Genomic DNA, 8,528 nt, shown 5'->3' on the forward strand with positions numbered 1-8,528 from the left:
TTAACTTGAGCTTTGCTATAATGGACAAAAATTACAATTACTTAATATTTGATTACCGTTGAAATTTGATTCCGTTTGTTTTATAATTAGATGTTTTGCTATTTTTCCCCACACCACCGAATGAAACAGCACGCCATTGTTAGGGATATTTATTACAATAAATACAAAATATTTTTGGAACACAGGTCTAATTCTAATCTAATTACAAAACAAACGGAATCACATTTCATCGCTAATTAAATATTAAATTATAGAATTTTTCAATTTACGCCATTACAGCAAAGCTTAAGTTAAACTGGACGTTTTCGGACTGGCCAATCGGCGCGGTCACACGTGCGCTCGGGCGGCCTTTTTTCCACACACGGCGCGCGCGTTGGCGCGAGCTCGCTTCCACGGCGGCGCGCGTTACCATGTGCCATGGGAACCCAGCTGGTACGAAGTCAATCATTCGCACCACGTCAAGTTTATTATTAAATAAGTCCAAAATGTCAGAACTTTGATGTGTTCTGGACTGTGCCAACTAAGTTATTTATTATCAGAGCTTCGTCGAAATGAATTAATTGTTAAATGTCATTTTCCTTACAAGTTGTTATTGTAGTAACTGTCAGTATTTAATTACTTCCGTAATTTGTAACTCATGGTTACTACTACGAGCTACAAAAATAACTAGTAATTAATTAAAAAACAACACACATAGCACTAATCCAAAAATACCTAAACATACCCTGGCAAATAATTTTTTTTTTGTGAAATTACTTCACTAGTTTATTGTATCAATAATCATACCTACCTTAGTAGTTTGAATGCGTCGTCGCCGTCCATTGGTAGCTTTTATTTTAATTACTTACGCAAAATAACTAAATTTAGTATCAGATTGTTTGTTTTTAGATAATAACCGCCTACTTGCTCAAGTAACTACATTTTTTTTATATATAATAGACACAAGCTTGGCCACAATCTCACCTGATGTTAAGCGACGATGTGACCGACGATGGAACCCGTCTGCCTAAAAAATGCCTATTCACTCTAGCCTTGAATAGCCCCAAATTGTACTTTTCGGAAAATACAGTAGAGCATTCCATTCCTTTGTCGTACGCATCAAAAAGGAGGAAACAAAGCGCTTAGTGCGAATAGGTGGAATATCAACGACATAAGAATGGAGTGCTCCGGACCTTCTAGTCGACCGAAGTTCGGACGGTGAGGGCGGAACCAAATTGAAAAGTTCCTGCGCACACTCCCCGAAATGTATCCGTTAGAAAACCAACAAGCAGGCTACTTTTCTGCGATAGTCGAGATTTTGTTAATAAGTCTCTTTGCTTTTCGCTCCACCGCAGTCCAAGGCAGCTAACTGGTAATGGGCAATGGCCGTCCCAAAGGTGGCAGCAGTACTCCATATACAATCGAACTTGTGCTTTATACACATTGACTTACAATTATATGGACGTCGGGTCCGCGCTAAAAAAGTGTCCGAACTTATAGGGTGTTAAAATCGTATACAGAGCATCATTCACGCTTTAGTCTTCGTTTGTTCGACTGACAGCGAAGCAAGCAAAATTAGACAGTACTGCGATGATATTACAATTTAAATTCAACGTTTTAGCTTTTTCATATTCCTTGACATGTCACTACGTTTAAATAGGTTGACTTGGGACATTTTTTTCGTGGTTTTTGTATTAGACCCGTCGTTCATTTATTTGTAAGTCAATGTTTATACAGATTTAAAAGCTGTTCAAGTGTGAAGTACCGCCTGACTTGTAAAGTAAGCCTAGTTTTCTGACAACAGTTTTTGCCATGCACTCGATTGTCGCCCAAAGTTGAGGTTGGATGATAAGTCCAGCCAAGTAGCTCAAGATGATCCCTTATCAGCACGGATACACCTCGGAAAGTCGGAGTAAGGTGTAGGGGACTCCGTTTTGATATGAAAAGACACGCCTGTGTTTTAGCCGCAGTAAACCTGACCTTGTTCGCATCTCCCCAGTCGGAACCCGCTTTCAGGCACAGGTTCAACCGGGTGACCAACCCCTCTCGTTTACACCGGATCTTTTCGCTGTTATCTCGGGCGTCTGGCGCATAACTCTCTACCACTGTGCTGTCGTCTGCGTACGTACGTAACAGGTCGTTGATATGCAGCAATAAATAAGAGTTGCGGAGAGGACAGATCCCTGAGGTACACCGGCGGTATACCATGAGGAGCAGACGAGTAACCATCTACAACTACACGGATTGGCCTATCCTTCAGAAAATAGCCTATCCATGTGCAAAAGCCAACAGGAATTCCGTAATTTGGAAGCTTGTTTAACTAACAGGCTATCATGCCAAACCCTATCAAAGGCCTTTGATATGTCGAGAGGCAATCGGCATATTATTATGTTAATCATTATAATAATATGTGTACGAACAATGACTAAGTTTCCACAGTATGACGCGTCTTTATTATTTTCTATCCATTTGTGTAAACTAAATAGCAAAAAATAGGGTTCGGTAGAAGTAAATTAAGAATATTAAACCTTAAATATACATATAATATAAAACTGTTAGAGCAAGTACATAACACGTATTAAGGGATACAGTTTGTTTAAATCGTGTCCATGTCAACCGTGACCATCCTGTAAAGGGCCCGAAACGTCGGTTTGTTTGAAAAAACAAATTATACGCGATTTAAATCCGGAAAAATAGTATATGTGTAACAATCGCGAAAACCTAAGAACTCGATATAAGTATATTTTTGCAAACTAATGTTTTGGTAAATTCATATTTGTATAGTGGTTCAGTATGTTACGTATTTATTTCATTAATAAGAAAAACATACGTCAATCGACGAATAATGATAAGGTAAATTGTTATTGAATACGCTAATACGCGTGAAATTTACCGTGTCGACAATATTTCGTATATAAACTCTGCGAGAATGTTATTTAAGTTCAATCAGAAAGCTTGACAATGCTGAGTTCTTCAAAATTGTTCCTTTTGTTCGGGGTTGTGTTGCTGGTAAGAAGTTCATCTCATTCTGTTATTGTTTATACCTATAGGTAGGTATTAAACCTACTATAATATCAACCGGTATACTTAATACGATATAATAAGAAGAAGATATAATAAGACCACTACCCAGCGGGGGCGCTGGGTAGTGGCGCTTGAGACGTACCAAATATCGGATACTTTTTGAACATTCGAAAAAAACACTAATATAATATTTAATAATTTATATTTGTTGCAGTAACAGTCATTGTCTATCTGAAGACTTTGCATTAGAAAATGAATTAAAGTTATATCTATGTTCATTTATATTTTATATAATTCTTTTGTTTTTATTAGAAAAACCAACGATGTTTTCACATGTACCTATAATAATGGGTAGGTAAAAGCTAGTGTATTATGAATATGAAGGAAATGTCTTGTGAAATCAGCCTGCAAAATTTGTATATACAATCCGTTTTTTGCGTTTCGGTAACTTTGTGCTCGGTAACGATATGCAGATATATACATATATCTATGCGATTTAGATGATATGTTAGTAGATTGACGATCCGGCTTAGTGATTTTCACATTTCTAATCTATGGTTATCGCTTCATAATGTATTCAATTTATGTTTAAGTTAGTGTCTGTCAGAATCAACTCATTAATTATCAGTATTATTAACCGACTTCAAAAAAGGAGGTTCTCAATTCGTCTGTATGTTCTTTTTTTTTGTATGTATGTTACGCGATAACTCCGGTATATGTGAACCGGTTTTCATGATTCTTTTTTTGTTGGAAAGGGGGTACTTCCATAGTGGTCCCATTGTATTTTGAAGAAAAGCATCCACCTCGAAGGGTGGCTGTTCACGCATGAAGATTCATTATAAATAACGCCTAACTTTAATTTAGGACCAATTACTTGAATGGTTGATTTTGCTATTTCTCCAATTCAAGGCGTTTTTCTCTCAATATACTTTGAGTAATGAGAACAGATTTTTATTATCTCCAGAGTCAAGTCCTGTATAGTGGCGAACTAGGGGATATTTCAATAAAACTTAGCAAATAGACGTAGTTCCACTTACTTTTGAGGTCGGATTTTTTAGTACTCTGTACTGAGATTATGACTTACAAGTTCGTAAGTAAGTACGAAGTATTGGTGGGAACAGGGCAACTAAACGTATTGGGTCAACAGCACTCAAGCTGACATTAAAGATTTTAATTGAACTCTGTTAAATTGACCGTATAATATGTCCTTATGCTCCTACTGGTAGGACCCAAAGGATAAATATGTTCTCATGCTCCTACTAAGGTACTGTCACCTATATTTATATGTTAATTGATATTGTAGTACTCGATGTTTAATTACAATTAAGCGATTTAAAAAATACGAATACTTTCAGTCAGAAACTGCGAGTCCGATTTTCTTTATTTTTTTCATAGTTTATGACGTGTGGCATTTTGCTTTGGGTGTATTGCCGATATATTGCACTGTTAATACAATAGTGTATTAACTCAAAAAGAGGACTTTCTCAGAATCGATTAAAAACGAATTACTCACTTCCCGCAAAAAAATCATTAAAATGTATATGTTATAGTTTATTATAAACATTTAAACAATTTCTCAAATATATTTAACATGAAAATGGAAAAAATTATTTCATGTTTTTGAATAAGGATTATTTTGGCCAGAACTAGCTCACATAAAGTGTGTCATTTAGAGTTAAAGTAGATATCTTTTGATTGTTTCTTACAATATTCTAACGATGGTTTTTTTTTGCGTGTAGAGAATCAAATTTTACGTTCAGTAATGATATGTTAATAAATTTCCCATATTTTGAGTTACACCACTATTGTAATAGCAGTGCGAATGTCGCTTATCTACTATGAAAAAGGTTCAAAGCTCAAGTGTTCTTGACTGAAAATTAATGTGTTCTTGACTTTATTATAGTTATTAATAAATACTTAGCGTCCGTTAAATTTGAAAACCTCGTAACTCCGCTTTTGGACGAAATCCCTTTTTTACTCTTCAAGCGCAATATAGGGCAACAAAAAAATTAAAATATAATTTGTAAACCCTTTGTAAAATGTCTCACTAGATGTCATTAGCGGCGACGAATGCCGAAAGTGAGCACAAAGATGTATAACAAAAACACATAGAAGAATTTCGACCACTCGGTAACTGAACCCGTGGCTCAGATGGTTAGAGCAATGCTATGATGCAGCATAGTTGTGGGTTCAACTCCCACCGGCGTCCTGATTTTGATTCAATAGGAATCGATCCGATCGGGTAATCTCGAAATGATATGGGTTGATGAAGATGAACCTGATTCCTACTAAATCTTTCTAATTTCTGAGTTAAATCATTTGATTATTTTTGATTATTATTGAATTCCGATTTGAAATGTAAAAAATTTTTCTGTGTGTTTCGATCTTTCTATTCATATTCATAACAAAATTAGTAAATTGATTGTCATATATATTGACTTACAAATAAATGGACGACGGGTCTAATACAAAAACCACGAAAAAAATTTAAATTGTAATGTCATCGCAGTATCGCGCTGTCAGTCGAACAAATGAAGACTAAAGCGGAGTTTGGCGCTCTGTATACGATTTTAGCGCCTTACAAGTGCGGACACTTTTTAGCGCGGACCCGACGTCCATATAATTGTAAGTCAATGGTCATATAACTTTTTTTTATATAATACCAAGGGACGGGACAAACAAGTCGTGCGCCTGGTAGTAAGCCTACAAACGCCTACAAATAGCAGTTGCGTGTTACTCAGAGCTTTAAATCATAAAGATCTGGGGACACCGCCACTGCGCCCGTCATCCTGAGACATAAGTTGACAAATCTCACGTGCCTGTAATCTCACCAGCACCCTTCACAACCGGAACACAGTAATTTGACCATTACTGCTTGGCGGGAGAAATAGGTAAGGTGGCAGTACTTCCTTGGATGAGCTCTTTCACAAGGAGCTCTACTGCTACTAATTATTTCTAGTAAGCCTGTTTTTGTGCCTACATTAATGTGAACTTTCGTCATATTAATGGAGGTTACGAGGTTTACCACTTTTTGGCATTTAAAATGTTGAACCTACTTTGGCTTTAATCTAGTCCTTTCCTCAGACGCTGGCGCTGGTGGCCGAAAATGAAGGTAAGTAACTGTCACACTTAAGTTTTGTGAAATAAATTAGTGACATCACTATTTATTCATACGTTTTAAGTTCCACCCTTGTGAAATATCCAATAACCAGTTACAAAGGGTGCTAAATACAATGATTCCTGTCTGTTTGTCCAAGAACTTAAAACTTCAAGTTGCTAAGTATTGAATGACAAAGATTGGTATTGCAGTCTTAACTGCGAAACCTCTACATGGTCTTACGTCTTTGAAACATCCATAGCTACAATATAATGTAAAATATATTACTTATAAAATAAATCCTAAAAGAAACCATGTTTTCCTAATTAAGTTTTATTGAATGTTGTTTGAAATATATTTCAATTATTGTTTATGAAATAACTCCACTAGTTAGTCAAAAATTCCCTTCGTCAACCGTAATGTCGTTATTATTTAATTACGTAATATTGTTATCTATATGTATATAAAGCAATTCTTACTGTATGGTTTCTACTTATGAATTTGCTACCAATGGCTATGGTAAAACTTGAACGATTTGTGTTAATATTTTAATTATATTTACAGGCTGTGACACGATACATGTGCAAATCAGAGCCGTTGTAAAATATTTCGCTGTTTTACAGACCTTTTATCTGTCTACATTGCTGTATGATACCAAACTTTGTCTAATGTACTTTATATCGAGTTGTTAGGTTTTCGCGATTGTTACACATAGGAAATTAAACTATTTTTCCGGATTGAAATCTCGTATATTTGTTTTTTTAAACAAACCAACGTTTCGGGCCCTTTACAGGTCCCATAGTCACGGTTGACTTGTTTGTTGAAACGTTGGTTTGTTTGAAAAAACGAATATACGCGATTTAAATCCGGAAAAATAGTTATCTACTTGTTTAATTTGCTGTGATAAATAAACTAAGTATTTTATTGCCATTATTCGTTTTTAGTTCCACTGTGTTAAAGCTAGAAAAACTAAACACCTATTGTTTTGTTTGTCAGTGAGCGCTGCACCAGCTCCCGTTCCTGAACCATGTGAAGAAAAGAAACCCGTAAAACCGAAGAAAATGGTAAAGAAAAAGGGGAAATGTGAGTAATTAGAAAGGCTTAATTATCTAGTATACTTCCGAGTCACACTAGGATCTGAGGCACTCGCGTCACAGTGGCATTCTTTATAGACCCCACCTTACTCCTTCCGAAGGTCATAGTGTATTATCTTTCGTGTCGTTTAGAAACCGCCCGCCGACGTTGCGCGTTTACGTTTACGTTGTGTGTATGTGTGAGTAGTAGAGTAGTGCTTACTTATTCAGCGAAATTTCGATACTGTGTCGCTAGAGATTCAATACGTTGATATGTTGTAGAGCAATGACGTCAATATTAACATTTGATAAGTCCAAATAGTGCTCTCTTGTGTTGTTCGGTGAAATAAAAGAAATCAAATGACCTAATGTAGGTACGTAGCTCGCGCGAATGTGTTTATTATGAGTGATATATAGTTGTTAAAGTCACTAAATATTAATTAATTACTTTTCGAATTCCGGATATCCGGAACCAATTCCGAGGGGTATGTCCAATGGTTAGAGTGACGTGTGGCGGAGGATTTAAAGTACGCACACACATTTGAATTTTCAGCAAGATTTAGTTATTCTAAATAGTTTTAACGAATTTTAGGTTAATATAATTTGTAATTTAATAATGTAAGTAATAAATTAACATAAAAATGTACAATTGGTTTGTTACATTTATGTGGAAACATCATACATCAAATCTAGATATTCCGAAATGGTACGTAGTGGACGAGCTCCTTAAGGTACAAGAAGAGCGATCGGGGATGTGTTCACGTGCTTCTGGAGATTCATTACGCGCTATACGTATGTGTACCCATAAGTACAATTTATTGATGCCTTTTGTTTGTTTCAGTCGAGAACTTTATGGATGACTGCTTCGGTGAGTTGAATTTAAGAAATCTATATTTATTTGTCCTTGTGTTATCTTACTTACTTGAGTGTTCTATAAAATACCTCCATCCTCCAATACATTCTCAACTCTGAATGGACACTGTACAGTAATAAACATGCTTCCATTTACAGGCTAAGAATTCCACGTCCCATCAAATAACTCGTGACATCAAGACGGAATTGTGTGCGTAGTAGACCAGTGTTATTATAAAAAAAATATAAATATCAATTTATTAAATGTTTATGGTTTTATTTAACTTTTCCTTTGTAATTGTTAAGGTAGTGTATCATTACTTTTAGGTATGTCTATTACTAAATATACAATTTTTTTTTTCGAAACCGAGTGAAAGACGTGACGTAAAATGCACTAAAAGACTCTTTTAGTTTGATAACTGCCTCTGTGGCCGAACGGTTACCATGCCGGGCTGCCACGCAGAGGTCCCAGGTTCGATTCCCGGACCGGGAGAAATATTTGT

General features: G+C 35.9%; 1 long non-coding RNA gene across 1 annotated transcript; it reads left to right on the forward strand.

Annotated features, from left to right (window-relative positions):
- The first annotated feature begins 2,918 nt into the window (after positions 1–2,918).
- On the forward strand, positions 2,919–8,259 carry LOC113236870. Its single transcript, XR_003310987.1, has 5 exons — positions 2,919–2,988; positions 6,088–6,115; positions 7,097–7,183; positions 8,015–8,041; positions 8,185–8,259. It is a non-coding gene; the product is annotated as an uncharacterized LOC113236870 (long non-coding RNA).
- Positions 8,260–8,528: the final 269 nt, after the last annotated feature.

The sequence above is a fragment of the Hyposmocoma kahamanoa genome, unplaced genomic scaffold (genome assembly GCF_003589595.1).
Source record: "Hyposmocoma kahamanoa isolate Upper Pololo Valley unplaced genomic scaffold, ASM358959v1 92, whole genome shotgun sequence".
Taxonomy (NCBI): domain Eukaryota; kingdom Metazoa; phylum Arthropoda; class Insecta; order Lepidoptera; family Cosmopterigidae; genus Hyposmocoma; species Hyposmocoma kahamanoa.